Raw genomic sequence first — 21894 nt, forward strand, 5'->3', positions numbered from 1 at the left:
TGGTCTGCTGTTGGTCGGCGCACTGGGTCACAAACATTTCTTTTTAAATTCATTTGTGCTAAATATATATAATATACATTTCTTTTATTTATTAAATTATTCTCCATATTCTGTTCTTTTCGTGTCATTTTATATCCATTTGGTTACACTCCCTCTAGTGTTTTAGTTTTAAGTTGGGGGTTTTAGCCATTAGAATTCAGCTAACTTGTGTCGCCAGGCTGTATATAATCTGCCTGCTCCCGGAGAAGCTAGCCTCAACAGTTGCAGGCTTCTGAGCAAGCGCAGATGGATATGTGAGCTGTCCAAGTGAGCGGCCTGTATAGCTTAATAGACAGCTGTAATAGCAAATCGAGCCATAAGATCGCCATCTAGAAGCCTCACATTGAACAAAACTTTAGTGAATGCTCACTGCAGGAAGGCAGTGCAATGCTTAACAAGCAAGTTATGTGGTGTTTGCTTTGGCTAGAGACAGAATAGCAATTATCTAATCAGTCCTGACTTTGCCATATTTCTGACTGGGCTACCAGGGGCGTGAGCTAACACTGGCTAATAGTTCTACTGGGAATGCCTTTTATTTACAAAGTTTTGATTTGGTGTCTGTAGACACAAGAGACACAAGAGACACAAGAGCAAGGTTTCCAGTTTGTAGACAATTTGCCCTCTTTCTGGGGCTGGCCCGACCTGTTAAAGATGGATGGCCTTCACTCTAACTGGGAAGGCGCCATCACTCTTTCTAGAAACATAGATTACTGAGCCTTCCATGACTTCTCACATTAGAGCATGTCCGGGTCGCAGGCGAGTAGCGAACCTGCTAGATTGGGTCTGGAGTCGTTAAGGCTACAGTTAACTGGCACTAGGCTGGACTGCTACAACACACATAGTATACTTAGTCTAGGTCAGTGCAATCCACACACTGTTTCAAAATCTAATGCTGAATTCCCAAGTGATAAGATTTCTGCTGAGGTGGTGCTGATTAAGAAACGTAGCCATGCCTCCTTAACCGGACTTTTAATATTAATACGTGTTATATAATACGTGCAAATATATATATATATATATATATATATATATATATATATATATATATATATATATATATATATATATATATATATATAAATATGTAATGTGTCACTGAGACTCGCAACTTGCAATAATAAAAAGCTAAGGGTTCCAACAAGAATGTTTAGAGTCCCGAAAATTGCACTAGAAAAAGGCAATTGCACTAGAAAAAGGATTAAGGGGAAAACTGCATTTACTAGACATGAACAAATACCGACAACAGATTTGAATAAATGTCACAGTAAAATTTCCATCCATCCGTTTTCTATAGTGGTTAATCCTACTTAGAGTCACGGACCTGCTGGTGCCTATCCCAGCTGTCTACAGCCATACTCACATATTGAACTGCTCACCAACCCATTGCAGGGCACAAACGGGCATACAAACATTCACAAATCAAATCACATCTAAGGACAGTTAAGAGTGTCCAATACACCAGTCATACATGTTTTTGGAATATGGGAGGAAGCCGGAGTGCCTGGGCAAAACCCACATGGACTCATGCTGGAATTGAATTTAGGACACTGAACTGTGAGACAGACATACTAAGCGCTTTATTGTGTCCAATATACCTGCCGTGCATGTTTTTGGAAAATACTGAAAAGTAGGTACATAAGTGCAATAAAATACTGTATTACAAAAAATCCTGCAAATGGTTCCTGTAATTCATTGTATTAAACTAGTGAAATATAAAATAATGAGACTGTTTATCAAATATTGGAAATCCACACAGTATTTCAGCATAGTCTACAATTAATTTATTTTTATTTTATTTTCAATATTCAGAGCATGTAGAGCTTCTTGGAGAGGAGTGCCTTTTCCCTGAGCTGAAAGGTTGTACCCTGGCATAAAACAATGGACTGTCAGGTCTCCAGACAGTGGAGGAAAGAGGAGAAAGCAATCTTTGACTTGTTTCTGGTTTACCTCCTCTGCCATGACCTGACCTCTCCATCGATCTCTACTCGGCACAGTGGCTGTGCAGACCAGATATGCATGTTTGTCAATGCATATACATGCACGCACACACCCATCTTCTTTCCTGCAAACACATTTGCTTCACACCATGCACTGAATCTTTAGAAAACATATTTTGCAAGTTTTCATTTTGTTTTATTTTTTCTGAGGAAGTGTTAGGTATGATTGTACTTAGGAGAAAAGTTGTACTCATGGCCTGATGCACATGTTCTAATTAACCACAGCGGTTTGTGGACTGGGAAATGGGATGGAACATGAGCTGTTTGGGTGACTTTTGATAAAAATAAGTAGTCATACGACACAGAACAAAAGTGGGAGCTGCTCCTTTTGCCTGGGGCTTGCTCAGCCACAGTATTATAGCTTGTACGGGAGGAGGGGAGGAAGGGTGAAAGAGGAGGTAACAGCAAAAAAATATATAAATGGATGAATCGGGATGAAAGAGTCGATAAAGAGTTTGTTCAATTACATGTTATAGTTAATCTTATTTTGAGTAACAAAAGGAGATGGGCAATTTCATTCTGTCATAACATTCCCGTTGTATGTAATTTACACAACAGCCATAATTCTTCATGTTGACTACTTTAATTCAATGCACACAACAATTCCTTTATCAAAATCAACCGAATGAGGGTGTCATTCCTTTGTTTCAAAGTACAGTTTATTAACAGTTAACATATTAATACATTCATTTTTGTTGTTCATAAATGAGAAAAGAGTTTAAAAGCCAAGTTTAAAATGAAATAAGTGACACATCCTTGATGGAGATCACTTGTAAACAGTAGGCAGGGGTCACCAACCTTTTTAGTTTTAATTGAGAGCTACTTCCTTAGTACTAAGTAACTGAGTGCACTTACGTTAGAGGCAATCTTTAACATCTCCATCTTGGTGATGTAAAGAAAAAACCCCAACAACAAACGGATGTATGTGAGAACTGCGTGTTATGTTTTGTGGACTGGAAACGTTCAAACTTAGAGAAATTATTGCCTTTGTAAATATTTCTGTATAAGCACTACATATAGATGATGCTATTTTTTTGGTGTTTCAAAGGTTGTTAGCTCATTGAGTGTTTCATAGCTGTATTCAGGTATTAGCCTACTGCTAACTTTGACATAACTTTTTTATTTTCGTAAGTAGTGATTGTTTTATTTTTCTTATTGTCACAGTTGCCACACACGTGCCCAAGTGACAAGTGAGAAAAGAAAGTCTTGTGTGCGGCGTATCCTTGTAGGTTCGCTGGCTGTAAAACAACACACAGACACGTGTTGTGAGGACAGCACAGAGGGAGTTTGTTGTAGTGTGCATAAAACAGGAGCGCTTCTGTCAAGTTGATACTATTCCTTAACTGTTTCTTAACAGATTTTTTTTTCATCTGTTATGCAAGGTCTTCATTGATGAAGTCCCTGAAATATTTCTTAAGATTATCAAACAAATGCATATCTAAATACTGTAACTGATTTTTTTTCAATTTAATTAATCGATGAGTTTTCAACATTTAAGATAGTTTACCACTTTGACTTCTTCAATATTCACTGAGTATTCCTTATATGAGTACTGCATTAATCACAGTTTCATGATGAAAAAAATCACTCATGTCACTCCCATGCCAACTGTAACATCCTTCGCTGACCCTGACAGCAGTTCTACTGCTAGAGGGAAGGGCACCTAACTCTTGCCATTGTTGGTTACGCTCATTTGGTGACACTGTAAAAAATGCTGAAGCCATTGGTATGGGAATGGTTCAGCCACATAGTTCCTCCATCCATCCGTGCGTGTGTGCGTCCATCCATCCATCCATCCATTCATCCATCCATCCATCCATCCATCCATCCATCCATCCATCCATCCATCCATCCATCCATCCATCCATCCATCCATCCATTCATTCATTCATTCATTATTTTCTGGTTTATCCAGGGTTGGTGGCGGAGGCAGCAGCTTCAGTGGGAAAGCCCAGACTTCTCAGCCATGTTTTCCAGATTCTACAGGGCCATCCCCAGGCCACTCAAGAGACATAGTCACTCCAACGTGTCCTGGGTCATCCCCAGGGCCTCCTTCCGGCATGCCCAGAAGGCCTCACCAAGGAGGCGTCCAGGAGACATCCTAAGGAGATGCCCGAGCCAACTCAGCTGGCTTCTCTGTCAATGTGGAGGAGCAGTGACTCTGAGAGTGATTCTAAATCCCTTCTGGATAGCCAACCTCTTCACCCTATCTCTAAGAGACAGCCCGGACATCCGGCGAAAGAAACTCAGTGTGACCATTTACATGGTTCCTTACACTCTCACAAATGGTTTGTTCAAAAATAGACCAACAATTGGTCAAATGGTGGCCAACCCCCAAAAACAACCTCACCCAACTTTGTGAGTTATTCATTTCACCCAAAAAGTCAGGTTAAACGAATAATCTATTCTTTTGGGTTACTTTATTGTATTTTTGTTTGCAAAACAACTCAACTATTTAGGTTGTTTTTGAGGTTATTAATCTGACATGACTTTTTGGGTGAGATGAATAATTGAAAAAAACTGCATCAAATGAAAAAAAAAAGGAAAAAAAAAACAGTTCTTGGAGTTATTTTGTACAAAACAACCCAACTTTTTGAGTTTGTATTTTGGGACTGTCATTACAAGCCAATTTTTGGGTGTGAAAACTAAAAAATGTTGTGCCAAATGAAGTCATCTCATCATTTTTCACCAATACTTGTGTTATTTATTTTACCCTTTTTTTTTTTTACCCTTTTTGTGAGTGTAAGTTATTTGAAGACTTGAAGTAATCCAAACATGAAAAGATGACTTTACTCTCAAAATAGTTTGATCAAAAATAACACAATTATGGAAAAGAATAAACTTATACACTACTCGGAACAATTTGATACTATGCTAATAGCTGGCCCAATTTCATGGGTAGTTTCGTATAAATCACCCCAATTTCCTCTTTCATCTGTCAATGTGCAACTGACTGTCAAAAGCATGTTTCCATTGGAGTCACCGTATGCCCTCCATGCTGCTTAACAACTCATCTGTTGTCTGAAAAAGACCATAAAAAATAGGCGGCCACAGATAACGCCTGATGGCCATTCTTGGCATCAGGTGGGGGTTAGTGGGTGGGGACGTCCCTCCTGATGCAGTGCTAGTTAACCAACAGGGTTGTCCAAAGATACCCTGATCTCTCTCTGTGCGCCCCCCTTGGTCACCTCTTCTTGCACGCCCACCCTGCTTTCTATTATCATTCAGACCCCTGATACCTTGGTAAATAATAAAGCCTGGTTACCATTCCATGGTGGGCAAAGAGGAGAGCTGCGGCTGTTGGTAATTAAAAGTTCCCCAGGTCTTTAAGCCTTGGGGGCTAAAAGGAAGGGAGGATCTGGGGGTTGGAAGGGCTGACACAGGGATGCTCAGTAGTTGTGATGTGTCTTTTCAGGATGGCCAAACAGCACAACAGACCTTTTATTCTGACACCACCTCCTATCCTCCTTCCTTAAAAATAAGTAATTCAAAAGTTTGTTGTACAATTTAATGCCAAGCTGCATTTGAGATGAGAAATGCAAACGTTTATTGAAAGAATATTTTTGGGGGTTATTTTCTCAAGAAAAACGACACAGAGAGGAATCTATTTTAATGATAAATGTGTAGAATATATAACAAAAACTGCACAATGCTTCGTTAAATATATATACAGTGTATATATAGTGGTTCTTAACCTTGTTGGAGGCACCAAACCCCATTAGTTTCATATGCTCATTCACCGAACCCTTCTTTAGTAAAAAATAAAATATGATTTTTTTTTTACTGGTGCACGAAATGAATTGTGCATTATTATCACCTTGTTTAAATCATCACCATGGGTAAAAGTACCAGTTCCCCGCAGCTACGTCATGAGTCAGTACGGCGATCGACCCTTTAGATCGCCGGTCGCAGGAGCTTATTTGCCTGGATCGGCACTCGGGAGATAACGGCCTAATTCTGGTGTGTGGTCCCGACTGAGAAGGAGGTCTCACTCTGCTGCTTATCCAGTGCTCTCAAAGCGGACCAGTAGGGAGTCTCACTCAGACACATATACAGCCCTCTCTAAGCGGTCTGATAGAGAGGTCTCACTCTGCTGCATAAACCAACGACCTCAAAGCGGTCAGAAATCTCAGAGCAGGATGGGACTGTGCCCACTAACTGCAGACTAGACTGAGGGGTGGACCTCTGCAGCGGAGGTTCCACTGAACCCCTGAGACCGACTCACCGAACCCCTTGGGTTAAGAACCATTGATATATACTGTGGGCCCCCGTTTTACGAACTTAATCCGTTCAGCGGCTACGCTCGTAACTCGAATTCTCGAATTGCTCGTATGACGGGCAATCCAAACCTATGTTAATTAGTGAATGCGTGCAATGCGTGCAAAGACCTTAGGTAAAAACATCACAACTTTATACACATATTAAAAATTAGTAACATAATCTACTGTACAGTTAAATTGAATAACAAATATACAAAGGAAAAATGACATTTACCTTTGGGGCGACGTGACTTGAGCTGGGTGGAGGCGGAGGGGAGCAGAGACCAACCCGCAGAATTTATTTATTTATTTTCTTAAGCGGGAACTTTTCTCAAACGAGAACATATCACCGGCGATTTCCTTCTCTTTAATCCATAATAGAAGAAGCCTCTCCATTTTGTTGTTGACCGAGGTTCGTCCCATGGCAAGGAAAGTCTTGCCCTTAGAAGATTGCCGAGCGGTTACGGCCATACTCACGAGCAAGGTTAACTATTCGTGCGCCTCCTTCGTATTTTTTTTTTATTATCTCCTGCTTTGTTTCTATTGTCATCATCCTCTTACTTCTTCCTTTACCGCCACTAGCAATTTTAGAAGCCATGTCTAACAGATAAAGTTTGCAAAGTCTTCACAACATTCCTTCCTTCCGTTTTTCACTTCTTTTCTCTACTTCCTTCCATCCTGACCAGCTGTGCCATCATGCTAGATGAAGTCGTTCGGCCAATAGCATATCGGCATTTCTGTGATTGACGTGACGACGGCCAATAGCATATCCGCATCTCCGTGAGTGAGACCGGGACTGTGACCTTAATCGACCAATAGCATATCGGCATCTCCGTGACTGACTGTGACTAACACCGTGACTGAGACAATGACTGTGACATTGTAAGAGCAATAGCGTTCAGCGTTACCGTGACAAGCGTGAACAATTGATTTCATTGATGCAGCACAGCGAAAATAATTGTACGAACACATTGACCGTCATGTTTGATTGTTTGTAAGACGAAAGGTTTGTGCATAAGAGGGGGACAAAAATTGTGCGGCAATTTTTGTATATATATATATATATATATATATATATATATATATATATATATATATATATATAATACATACAATACATACAATATTTCTAACATGGGTAGAGGTGTTCACACATTCACCCATCCATCCATTTTCAAGTGCCGCTTATAAACATACAAAAACACCACATTAGCAAATATTGAAGAAACATTCTCAGGTTATTTTGTCTTGTAGCATGATGAACAAAAACCGTGCTCTGGTTGTAGAAAATACACTAAAAAACAGATAAACACAATTTACTTATTAAAAAAAAGCACACTTTTCCTTTTAGTTTGGTTTTTGATTATTTGATTATTTCAAAACAATTTCAATCATGTGATATGTTTTACTGTCCCGGTTCAAATCCACCTGGCTCCGGCCTTCCTGTGTGGAGTTTGCATGCTCTACCCGAGCCCGCATGGGTTCTCTCCGGGCACTCCGGCTTCCTCCCACACTCCAAAAACATGCATGGCAGGTGAATTGGACATTCTAAATTGTTCTTTGGTGTGATTTTGTGCGTGAATGGTTGTTCGTCTCTGTGTGCCCTGCGATTGGCTGGCAACCAGTTCAGACTGTCCCGTGCCAACTGCCAGCTGAGAATAGCGGCAGCAAGCCTTCGTCCCCTGTGGGGATAAGTGGCTCTAGAAAATGGATGGATATTGAAATGAACATTCTTACGAGAATTTTATTCAACTACAGCAACAAACAGAATATAAGTTTAAAATTCTAACATATCATATGGAACAGCGAAATGTTTGGAATTTCTTGAAAATTGAAGTTCTTTAAACTAATAATACACAATTGTAAATATGTGTGTATTTGAGTAATACGTCAGTATTACTCAAATACACATACGTTTAGCTTTTCTTTTTTTTAAATGATGCTCAACAAAATGAGCACTGAATTTTAATATGTTGTTGAATATTACATTTTTACATATTTTACATATTTTCTCATATGGCCATTTCGATGAACTTTCCAGCCAATAAAAAAAGTAATTTGTCGAACATTTATGTATTTTTTTTTATAATTTGAATCTTGCATGAAAGTACAGCACTCTATACAGTATTTAAATTTCTTAAATATTTCATGCTAGTTTTACCATAAAGAACACTTCCCTCATGTTCACTGATCGGCATTCAGCTATAGATGGGCTCTAATTTTAGAAGTAGGGCATTTATCAATGTCACTTTATCGTTAAAAAAAAACAAAAAAAAACGCAGCAGTGAAGAAATGGATGGCTGAGGCCACAGAAGAGAGGCTCTCTTCTCTTCTGATCGATCAGCTGATTAACCCTCATTACTGATTGGCTCTGAGCTGATTCCCTCTCATTGCCAAGAAATCAAGTGGTAGCCTCCAGGCTTATGTGTGCTTGTGTAGCTATATATGATGGCGGCTGTCACAGATCACTCGATTATTGGGTGCTGGGCGAGGAGGGGAATGGAGGACGCGGGGATGGAGAGTAGCTTGACCATCGCAACACACACGCACACACGCATACGCACACGCACACACACGCACGCACACACACGCACACGCACACACACACACACACTATCCAGGGTCAAAGAGGTGAAAACAAAGAACTAAAAATCATATTGCAGGAGTGAGAGCTTTTTTGAAAGCAATCTCCATTGGCAATTTCTTCCTCCACTCTCCTTCGCCTCCTCCCTATTTTTGGTGGCAGATTTAAGCTGGGTCAAGCATGAACGCTAGCCCAGTTTCCGGTGCGATGGCCGATAAGGCATTGTACCTTGGCCCAGTAAACAATGGGATGCCATCTGTCCATTAGCAAGAGCGCAGCATGATGGGGGGAGAGAGAGAGGAGCCATTAGGTCCAATGTGTGAGCTCAAGTCGAAACACATGAATGAAGAGCGGGAGGTCAGACAAGATGGTGTGACATGAGCGGGGATGACGAATGAGAAGCTCATAACAATTAGGTCTCATTGGAAAAACGTGACGTGTGTCATACACATGTCCATTCAAGTGCAGTCTAATATATGTAGACAATAGATTTGACATTTTACAAGTGTCGTACAAACTTTAAAAACTATTTAACATGTAAATGTAAGACATAAAATACAAATGTCTATTTTAGATTTCGACCATTTATGAGAATTCATTAATATATCTGCAGCTGATTCAGCTCTTCAAGAGAAAGAGAGGGCCTTAGGGCGAAACATGCCGATGACCCCTGTATATGACCTCAAAAAGCCCCTCTGACTTCCAACTAAAACAAACCCAGAGGACAAATGACATGATGATACCACTACAATTTAGCTTGAATCAGTGAACCTCAAGGATCACTCATTGCAGAAATACTAGAAAAGAATAACGATGCAATTTCAATCAGTAATTGGATGCTTATTTGTCAAGTACGTGACTATATTCTGTATTGCTGCACAAAATCACGTTGTGTTAAAAAAAAAATCACACTATTAAACCATTGGGCGCTTCATTGTCTTTTTTTTCACATGCAATTTGCACAAAATACTACTGAAAACCCCTGCCTGTATAATATGCAAGTTGTGACCCAGAACTTGCAGTAAGTAACTTACTGCATTCCTTAATCATTTCAGTTCAGAGACAGACAGACAGACAGACAGACAGACAGACAGACAGATAGATAGATAGATAGATAGATAGATAGATAGATAGATAGATAGATAGATAGATAGATAGATAGATAGATCGTCATATGCTTTTTAACTTAGAATTCAACCTAAACTTCAACTTAAACACACACACACAAACACACACAGACACACACCCTAACCCGATAAAGAATTACCTCTGCATATTATACTTTTTTTCAGCTTTGTTTTTTTTCAAAAGAAGTGTAAGCCATGAAGACTGTTACTGTTTGAGAAAAACTGGAAGTAGAAGAATTGCAGCAATGAGACTAACATTCAGAGATCCAGCATTGCCATATGCTTCTTACCACCATACATTGGTCAAAGTAAAGGCACAGTTGAACGATTTGATTATTTGGATCGTGTGTTTTAATGTGGTTAGATTTTTTGTAGCACTTGGATGACCACAAAGCCCAGACCTGTCAGCTTGACATTAGCAATTATTTGTTACTGGTATTCCTTGACTTTTTTTCAGGAGAAGGGGAACTTGAAGCATTATCCAAACATGATATGTAAAACGATAAATATTCTGATTCCTGTTTAGTTGCTGGTTGAGAATGTTCTTTCCCCTTCCTCTGTCTCCCTCTGTCTGCATGCTTTGTGGCTATCTGTGTCTCTTTTTTGTCTCCCACCCGAGAAGCGATACTGTGAGTGGAGGTTGTTGTAGTTCTTCATCAGAGCAGAAAAGGGGACAAACTCTGGGAACACTGCATGTGCTGCATAGGTCAGGATCCGGAAGCAGCATGTAGTTTTGGAGATATCCACAAGTACATACTTCAAACATACTTCATCTACCGTGGGTGTGTATTGTGTGCATGTGCATACATGGTGGAGTGAACCTGGGATTGACTACATGACTAGCCCAACTCATTTCCAACACTTGGGCTAAGAAACTATTTTTACAAAACAATTTATTTCTCACTGAATTTGAAACTCTCCAATCAAGTCTTGTTTGCAGTAAGTACAAGGTGACAGGGTGTAGTGCTTGTTTGAATCATCACTCACTGATGAGGTGGAAGAATTAAATGTCATATATTTGAGGAGCTAAGGAGGGCCAAACATGTTCTTTTCAGGTACCCTCGGTCCAATGCATTCTACGGCAGGTTAGAAAGTATTTTACATGACTAATTGGTCCTGCTGTACAGACTCACCTTATCTTCCATAAAAGGGCATAGGGATATTTTTTTTTAACAGTATGACAGAATAAATTACTATGAATTGTGTATGACACAACCTTAATTTTGGGGTCAAAATCTACTGTTTTCTATGTTATTGTGGATAAGATAACCAACACTGGGGCAACAAAGTCAAAACTGTAGGAAAACAGAATAAATCTCTTGTTTCTTTGTAGACGCTTAATATTTTCTTGTGTTCATATTCGTATGTTATATATTTGTTGTGTGTTAACTGTATTTCAGATTTCCCACACACTAAGCGGCCAGTGAACGCCGAACCAGTGTAGTGAATGTGCTCAAAGCAGTTGTTTTTACTTTTCTTTGCGATGCAGCTTGAGTTCATTTTGTCATAAATCTTTGAATTCGCGCACCATCGGCTTTTCACCATTTATGATTGTGTTATGTCTTTCCTGCTTTTCCTCAGCTTACATGAGCTGTTCTTAGCTGTCTTTCTAGGCACGTGTTGCTAACAGCTAACACAAATTTGAATATTTAGGTTATCGTCTACTCTATAGGATGCACCCATACTTTTGGCATTCATTTTTGGTAAAAAAAAAAAAAAAATACTAAGTCTTTTATTCGGTGAATTATGGTATTTCATTTATTGTCTCGGGTTAGGGCAAATCAGAAAAAAAAAAATCTTAGTTTGGTGTGCTGGAATCAATCAATCAATCAATAAATCAATCAATCAGTCAATCATCTAAAATGAAAGTCACTTTCATTTTGAATTCATTTTTACTGAATATATATATATATATATATATATATATATATATATATATATATATATTATTCACTTTTTTATTTGTAACATTATTCTCCATATTCTTTTCTTTTTGTGTCATATTATATACATTTGGTTACGCTCCTTTTAGTGTTGTAGTTTTAAGTCGGAGTGTTTAGCCAATTAGAATTTAGCTAACTTGTGTCGCCAGGCTGTATGTAATCTGCCTGCTCCCGGAGGCGCTAGCGCATTTGCTTCAACAGTTGCAGGCTTCTGCGCAAGTGCAGATGGATATGTGAGCTGTCCATATACTTTAATAGACAGCTCTAATAGCCACTTGAGTTATAAGATCGTCACCTAAAGGCCTCATGTTGAATGTGACATGAATGGATGCTCACTGCAGGAAGGCAAGAAGCAGGAAGGCAATGCTCAATAACCAACCTACGCGGTGTTGGCTTTGGCTGATTGCATTAAAGGCATATCATAGCTATTATCTAACCTGTCCCAAGTTCTGCTAGGAATGCATTTGTTTGCAAAGGATCAATTTGCTGTTTAGGGCTACACAGCAACAAGACACCAAAGCATGGCTGGACACATGCACTACGGTGTTTTTAAAAATTTCTCGAGACATCCAAGTGGATATATAGTATTGTACATCTCAGTTCGAAGGTAATGGAGAGCTCCTCAATGCGCTATGGTGCCTTTAAAACTTTTGAGAACACCTGAGTGTATACACTATACATCAGTGCGAAGAGAAAGAGACCTCCACAGAGAAAAGGTAAAGAAAAATCGGGAGAGTAATGCGTACGTGTGCACATTCGAGAGTCAGGGTTTTTTATATTTATAGTAATATTTTATTTATTATTTATTATGTTCAGGTAAATGACCAATAATGGCTTGCCTTTTTTCTGGGTGCGGTCAGGTGACTTAAGCTAAATTGTGATTGGTTGTTACTTGAGCCCTGAGTACATGTCACATAATTTTCAGTCAACAGCAATTGATAAAATGTGTTTTAACCCTTGTGCACTATTTTGACCATTTTTAGTTCATTTTCTCCCACATCATGTATGTATTTTAGCCAAGGGACACTAGTGTGAGAACCAAGTGGTGATGCTATGTTGAACTTTGACATGTTCTCACCATCTGGATGAAATTTCAGCTCTCTAGTGCCTTCTTTTAATACTTTTCCTTTGGAGTATAATGCTTCTGATGTAAAGATCAAAGGACTGAAAAAATAGCGCACAAAGGTATGAATTGTATATAAAAAGTAAGATTGAAACATTGTATTTTCATATGTATTGTATTATAATACCACACAATTAAATTCTTACTCTGTTCACTCCCCCAAGCAGTATAAAAACTATAATGAAGGTTTAAAATGAATTAATTTACAAAATATTAACTATTCACTGCTTAAAATGGCCAAGTATATGTACAGGGGCTATAGATCTTGGTGTGACAAACCATACAAATACAGCAAGCAAGTCTACTATGATTGGGGAACTTTTAGGACATTTTCTTACTTCTAATCCCTAAATAAATAAATAAATAAATAAATAAACAAATAAATATAATCATTAAAACTTTCTGAAGAGAATTAGTGGCATCACAAATAACACTTATTTTGACTTATTGTAAATCAAGTCATGCTAGTGCTTGGCTCTCCTGAGGAATACATGGTGCTGCAGACAGATTTAGGACGGAACCACGTGTGTGTGGAAGAAAAAAAAAAAAAAGAACAAAAACAAGAGTCAATGAAAGAGAAAGGGGGAAAATGCAAAGGGAGGAGAACAACAGAGCGCCTCGGGGAGGATGAGGATGAGGATGAGAAAGGTGGAGGAACCTAAATGTGAATCTTCAAAGTACAAGCGTTCACTTAAATTATTTCACCTTTGACCCCTCACTAACTCAATCATCATATTATTGGTTTGTAGTATGTCTAAATAATTTTAAGTTTCAAAACATGTTGAAAAATGAAATCCCACTCAAGCGCAAGGAGGATTTGACACATCTTTTTAGATGTGCATCTTTAATTTTGACTCACTGTTACCTTTATCTCCTGAACTATCTTCTAACTTCTAGTCAAGGTGTTCAGTAGGGAAAGATGCCTTCAGATGATTAGAAAACAATAAAAGGTCCCCAAGTCCTCAAGCAGAGGTGAAGTTAAAGACCTGTCAGCTTCATGTTTTATTTTTTTATTTTTTTTACAAAAACTACCCCTGATTTTGGTGGTTACATAGATCATGGCTGTCCAATTAAGTGTAGAATTAAAATGATGAAATCACGGTAGTTTTAGGCGTATTTCTTCATCGTAAATCAAATAAAATACTGTTGCGATTATGGGGAGAGGGGTGGTACTGCGAGGCAATGTACACATGTGTGTGGATGCAAATGCTGAAACTAATGTTGCAACAATAAAATGATTTGAAGTTTCAATCCTTTATTTTTATTTCTTTTGACACAGCATAATATGAATATGTCTAACAGCCCTGAAAGACATAATTACTATCTGACACGCCAAATAGCGCATCCCATTTAACTTCAAGGCGTTATTTGTTCAAACATTCTCGTTACTCTTCCACAGGTAGTCATTTCCGACCTGTTCACTTTTTTTGAAACGGAGGTCTACGGAGATGATTTGCTGGTCATCTTATGTTGGATATCATCCCAAGCTTTATTTGCACAAGTGATGACTGTTGTGAGATCAGAGTGTGGAAGGCTGCCCTTATTGTCTCTCACCGTTATATATTTCACTCTTCTTGTTATTTAGTATAACAATGATACTCCGGACTACGGCGTAGTGTTGACTCTTTACTAGCATAGCACATAGTCGTATCAAGTGGTACAACGCAACCCAGCGCCGGGGTTCCCATCATGCTTTGCGTGACAAACTACGGGTAGCATTAAGGCTCAAAATACGCCACATCCCTCACCTTCCAACATCCATGCTGGCTTGTTTAAGCACATGTCCAAGGGCTGAAACAGACAAGTCAGGCTGTCTTTCCCTTTTCATAATGCGTCAAAGTAAAAAAAAAATATCATCGCAGCCTGATTGTTGACAACAGAGGCAATAAGGTGATGCTTGATGAAAATGCATTTTTTGAAATTCTATGTGAACACTCTACGACAGATGCACACTATATCGAATTAGAGGTATATAAAATCATTGTATGTCTTGTAAATAACACAGTCGAACTTATTTTGCATTTTAATTAATTTTATTCAAACACAATAGTTGTAGTTGTAGAAAATAATTACTCTCTTTTGAATTAAGTCGACCCCTCCCTATTATGGGGAATATGGGGATTGAAAATGAGGAAAAAAAAAACATCAACTTGTACTCTGTTATCTACAGCCCAAGTTCTGTAGCTACTCAGAGGCATATTCAGAATACACAGTACAACAAAAAAAATTTTCATTTAGGTAACACACTAATGATGACACACATCTTGATGATATGTAATGCAAATAATAAATAGGCATCGGCTAATCATCTCTGATGTTATGCATGAGCTTTCATTTATCTGTAGTGTGTGAGTGTGTGTTGTGTGCCGTCTTAATGTCTGAGGTCATGCTTGGATGACTATCTATCTTTTTGTGTTACAGCGCCTCCGGGGAGCTCCTGAAATCTGATAAGCTGAGCAGTAGCTTAAATACCTGACTGCTTTAACGTGACTGAAAGGGGGACACACCTTGTGTGTGTGTGTGCGGGTGTGTGTGTGCGTGGGTTTGTGCATGTGTGCGTGTCTATGTGAAGAAAGCATGTTGAAGACTTGACTTGATCCTATAACCGACTTCTTCTGTTGTTGGCGTGAGGCTCATCAGTGGCCTTAAAAAGCACACCTGTAATTGGTCTATACAATAATATCAATGGAGGAGGAGGGAAAGGAATGGGCTATTGTGTATCGACTAAGGGTCTAAACATATTTCATAAAATTTTTTTTCACCTTTGATGTTACTAAAATGAATTTCTTAGTTCCTGTTGACTAGGCAAAATAGCTGTTCTTAGTGGGCTTCAAACATTTGTTGGCACATAATTTTCAATATGCTCTTGTATTAGCAGGAAAATCCAGAGCTTTTTCTTTTTTTTTCATCTCTTGCTAAGTGTCCAAATCCAGAAAAGCAGGCTCGGGCAGGCTCTTGAGGCACTGACCTTTCTAATTCAATCATCACTGGTTGCTTTGATGTACGACCTCTGCTCCTTGATAGAAGAGGAGCTATTAGCATGAATGAACCAAAAACGTGTCACACATCACCCTAGTACTGTCAAATCAACATGGGTACAATGGAATTCTTTTGAAAATTCTGTTAAGTATTAAAATAAGAAACACTATTGTTTTTGAACACACATTGTTTTTTTATAACTTCATATTGCAGTCATTGAAGACTGAAATAAATCATATATAATAAATAAATGAATACATACATAAATGATATGCTTTAAAACATACCATCTATTCATCCACCCATCCATTCATCAGCCAATCGCAGTAACACATAATGCTATTGTTGGTGCGCTTGTATAATGCGCGCCAAGAATTTTAACTCAAAATATGCCCTTGATTAGGTCTGACGAGTACATGTAGAAAGTTAATTAGATTTAAGAGGTAAAAAAAGACAAGCCGAGCTGTAAATAGACTACCGATGGTATTCTATTCTAATTCAGGTTTGTGTTATTGCACATGCATAAATTAATTAAGAAATACATAAAAGTTGATTGATTGTGATAGCTTGTTGTGCTTTGATTTTTTACCTCTCAGTATCAATAAAGGGAATAATCTTAGTCTGCATCTGAAAACATAGCGGTATGCATTAATGTGTCATTGTTGTAATCCTAATCATTGTATTGTACTTTGATCATCACAGTGTTCAACTCCTCTTCCACTTTTTCCATGTGTGAAAGTGTAGCTTCGTTGCTCTCTCCAGCGTCATCTTCAGTACCATCAAGTGCACTGGTGATGTAGCACTTTTTGAAAACTCTGATAATTATCACCTCACCCAGATCGTGCAAGGAATCTTTGATCCACTTAGCAGTGACATAGATCTTGACCGCTCTTTTTTAGTTGTTGTGGACCAGAAGCCACCCACTTATTTTATTTCTTTCAAAAGACGGGCTTGAAGTGTACCTACGGAGATCAGAAGGAAAAAATATATATGGTTCATCAAGAAAAATCATTCAATCATGTTTTGGTTACACTGGTGTTATGAGAGCAAGAAATAAAAGTCTGTCGAAGGATCCATCTAGGCTCCTGGAGGCCGAGCTGTGACGTAGCATTGGTATTAGGCAAACTGTCACAGGCAACACCACCTCTCACAGATTCCTGCCTATGAATGCCATAATGGCGCAATGTTAAGCGTATGGATGAAAACCACTACTTTTGTGTGCTTACATCTAATTCGGAAAGTAAATTCATCACATAAATGTAAATTAATCACAGCGATGCTCAATGTGTCAACCGTGGTTGACAGGTCGTTGACCAAGGTAGTATTAGACATGACATCACACTACATGGGGGTAGAAAAAAGTCAGCCGTAAAAAAGAAAGGCAATCAAAATTTTAAAAAAATAAATAAATAAAAAACTTGTTTCATGAGGAGCCACTCTGGGAGGAAAAGATGATCAAGTTGACCATTTTCACGAACTTGCTTCCAGGAGAAACTTCCGAATAAAAGTGTCTTATACACGATAACAAGTCTTCTAATTAATTACTTGTTAAGGTAGTGTATTTTTATACAGCAATGACTGGCCTTCTCACAACATTTGGCTGCTTTACTAAAATGGATTGATTAAATTAAATTGATTGATTAAGGATTGGTAGGCAGTGCGTTCTACTCGTGTAATTCATTGCAGTAGTCTTGCCCTTCTCATTGCCAAATTTGGAATCAGAGGCCCTTTCTGTCTCAAATAAATTAACGTTGGCTCATTTCATCTTGACTTTGATCAGAATTCTTAATTTTAGCAATGATAACGTTCTTGCATTTCAGTTGGTGGGGCAAGGAAAAATGATGCAATTTTTTAAAAACAAACTAGAATGATTTAGGGTGAACTGTTTTGGCAAATACAGGACAAGACATAAAAATAGTAACACCAGAATTGATCAAACTTTAGAATATTGCTCCCTTTATCCATCCTCAATAGGAGATCTCCGGAGTTATACTGATAATAATTTATTGCGAAAACACATATTACATGCAAATATGATGTTATTTCTCCACGATTTATCACAAGCTCTATTGGACTTTCTTAAAGCATATCCTTGATTGCAGATATGTAATGGCATTTGAAGACATTTAAGGACCAGCATTTTTCGTTTGATCGTTTTTTTTTTTTTGCTACCAAACTGCACTTCCACCAAACTTGTATTTTCAGTGTGCGAGATGCACATACAGAAGATTGGCATTCATGAATTAATTCCACCAGTCTTCACTCTATAGCTGGAAATCAGGCTTTTTTCCTCTCCCTAGTGCTGTAGTATCAGCTGTGGCTGCAGAGCTCTTCTCATTCTTCTTTCTTCCGGGACCGTTGTTTAATTCATTAACATCAAACTTGCGTTCTGCCTCTTGATTTCAAAGGTTTTCAGCAACTTCAGTAACCTTTATTTAAAAGGCAATTATATAACTGGCTCTTTTTCCCATGTTAGACTTGAGTAAAGAAATTTAAAGTCATGTGATATCAATGGGGAATACCATTTTTTCTGTTCATTTTGACTCAATTCATCATGATTTATTATGCCAATGTTTAATGCACTCCCCAGACTGAAGGAATATTTTTAATAAAAAAAATGCACACTATACATGGAGAAATATGGTAAATAAATCTATTTCAAGGAGATCACTTAATAAAAATGAGGTATAAGGCAATTACCGACACCAGATATTGGCACTGATCCAAAAATGGATGTATTTCCATGTATTGGTACTCTTGATGGCAGCCAATACTAGTAATGGCCACTTGAAGCAGTTTTGTGATCATGAACTAGAAATTAAAACGAGAAGACTAGAGCTTTGATTAATTTTGTGATATTTTAAGTAACATGATGCATTGGAATAGGTAGGTCTTTCTTTAATGTGATTCATGGTTTATTTGTGTATTGAATTTACTTGTGGCATCGCTACTTAATATAAGCGAATTCTTGGAGCTGATACTTGTTCATTGCTGTGCATTCCTTTTAATATAAATATTACTGTCTTGATCAGGAAATGCATTTGTGTTCTGAGGTTTGCAGACAATCAAGTCGTCAATCAAGTCTGGTTCATACCGCAAGATTTGAATAAAATTCCACATTTATGCCTTCTAATATTGAATTTATTTATTCTTGTTGCAGGGGCCTCCTTACCTACCAAATGTGAAGCCTTGATCAATAAGGCAGAATGCCTTGGGAATGTAATAAAATTTGCACATTTTTAGAGTTTGGAAAAAAAGGCAAGCGTCCACGAGGCAGCAGTGGTTACACTTTTCACTGTCTGCTTTGACTGACTTTTGCTGGAGTCTGATTGGCTTTTCTTGCATTCCTGTTTCACCTGGTCCTTTGACCTATCACAGGTCAAAAAGTCAGAAGACCGCTAAATGAAAAAAACCCAACAACAAAAACCCAGGAATTATCTTCTAAAGAATCCCCAAAGCTGAAGTCATCAATTTGTATCCAATAACAAAAGCCTTGCAGTCTTCTTCAAGACACGCAGGAGTTTAGGTTTGCAGACAATAAGACAGCAGTGAGGAGGAGGATTTGTATGTCTTCGTCTTCTCTACCTGTCTCCTGAGTATGGGAGAAGAGCATTTGCACAACACTTGCGCGTGCAATGATGCTGATCCACTCAAAATGTGAACCTCTGACCCTGACTGGGCCCACTCGCATCCTAAAAGCAGCATTGTTGCTTTTGCGACTAACAAATGCTGTAATCTGCCTTGGGGCTCACCTGAACAAGAGCAATTTGTAAGACCCCAAATCACCACCACTCATCAACTAAATTAGGGAATGCACCCACAATCAGACCAAATTTGTACAAATTTGCAATCAAAACCAACCAAAGGACAATACATGAATGTCTGAGAAAAAATATCCTCAGCAATTATTCTCTCAACATTAACTTGGATGAGTCGCAGACTGTAGTATGGGACTGTGACTTAAAACTGTCATGTTTCTATTGTGGTTTCGGGCTGGGTTTTCTTTTTTGGGGGATTTTGTTTTTTTCAAGTTGTGAGTTCTTTTAGTTCTTGTGTCTTGCTCTCATTTGGTTTCCCTCGTGTCGATCCTCGTTAGCATAATTTGTGTCCACCTGTGTACTTGCCCTCCTTGTGCCACCCAATCATCTTCCTTTGCCTTTTGTTTCTCCCCAGCTGTTTTCCATTTCCTTGTCGAGTCCCTAGTCTATTTAAGCCTGAGTTTGCTTTCAGTTAGTGTCGGGTCATTGTCCTTGTCAGATTGTCGTTTTGCTCCTCATCTGAATTCTCATCCAAGTTACCCCACGGTGCTTCATGAAGTCTTTGCCTCTGTTCGCCTTAGTTTTGTGTTGCCCTCTTCGAGCCTGCCCCCGTCTGCTGCTTTAGTTATTCATGTCCTTCAGGTTGCCACCCTTCTGTTGCTCCTTTGATTTTTGGTCCTCCCTTTCCATAAAATACGATTTGTTTTTAGTACAACTTGCGTCTCGATTCCCTGCCTTTGGGTCCACTGCTACACACCATCATGCCGAATCGTGACAAAAACTGATGTAATCGCTGCAACTCTGTTTACGCCAGTTGTGGTACTATGAATTACATCATCTTTAGAGAAGTCCATTGAGTTCATTCGAGTTACTGCTTTTATGTATTTGGCTTGGCATTGATGAGACACAATCAATGACATTGACCAATGAGAGCAGGAGTGGATTACAACCCTTGGACAGGAGAGGATTACAGATTATGCCTTGAGATTTGCATGGATGTGACTACACACACCTTTGCCATTATGTGTGGTGTACCATGGTGATTTCCTCAAATAAACACACATGAATTGATCCTTGCACAAATTGATGACAATGCTATAATTTGGTAAGTACGTACCCCAAATTTCATGTTCAAGCTATGTATGGTTGGTATGTCTTTGCCAAAGAAAGAATGATGCTTTTGCTCACTTCATTTGCTATGAAAACATATGGCTGGTTCATGTGTTTCAAATATTATGCATATGTATTTGTGTCTACAGCTGAAAATGTTTTGAAGCAAACATTTATCTGCGATATATGAATGTCTGGTAGGACTCAGAGGATGTTTTTAACATGCATAGATATATTTAAATCACTTGCTGGCTGTGCATAAAGCACTAGTTCAAACTACTTCTCTGTTGAAAACCTTAAGTGTGCAATACTATTTAAGGGCATTTAGTGGTTTGTGGCAACCGACTCTAAATTGCAAAAACATTTGCGCGGCAATACTCCCTCGTCTCACAAACCGAGTTTCTAGATCAGGATTTTATTGTGTTTGTTGATGACTGCCGTCTTTTTATGTGTTTTGCTCCATTGGCTCACTCCCTGCACTGTTTTGGAGGGGGAAGAAAATCACAAAGGCTAGAGTGAGAGAAAGGATAAAAAACATTCTACTTGTTAATTTGCTGATCCCACCAACAATCGATTGAGATCTATTTGTCACTGTTACGACAGATTGAATGGCCCAGAAAAAGAACATGGTGGCAGTAAAAGCAAGATGAGTTTAATCTGAAGTTGTGAATGACAATATTGATTTGCCTTTTTGTGTTTGACAGGGAGGGATAGGGACTCACAGTCCAGGTAATGGGGACTATAACCGATAACTGTTGCAACAGACTATTTTACTTCTCTGCCTCAAATTGTCATCTGTATCTACAGCATGGTCAAATATAAATGTTTGAGTAATATCCAGCAGCTGGCCTCACACATGAAGTTAAAATGCACGAATGCATTTGTTTACATACAATTCCAGGATCTTTAAAGGAGATCAAATCTGCTGAAAAGGAAATAGCCAAGTGAAAGTGTTACAGAAGCACATAATACCTC

General features: G+C 38.6%; 1 long non-coding RNA gene across 1 annotated transcript in view; it reads left to right on the forward strand.

The window, feature by feature from the left end:
- The first annotated feature begins 20814 nt into the window (after positions 1–20814).
- The window catches only part of LOC148407612 (uncharacterized), a 61073-nt gene continuing 59993 nt past the window's right edge, over positions 20815–21894 (forward strand). Inside the window, exon 1 of the long non-coding RNA XR_015868675.1 lies at positions 20815–20914. This is a non-coding gene — a long non-coding RNA (uncharacterized LOC148407612). The remainder of the gene's footprint in view (positions 20915–21894) is intronic.

Source organism: Hippichthys cyanospilos, chromosome 19 (assembly GCF_059441005.1).
Source record: "Hippichthys cyanospilos isolate Australia breed blue-spotted pipefish chromosome 19, RoL_Hcya_1.0, whole genome shotgun sequence".
NCBI classification, from domain to species: domain Eukaryota; kingdom Metazoa; phylum Chordata; class Actinopteri; order Syngnathiformes; family Syngnathidae; genus Hippichthys; species Hippichthys cyanospilos.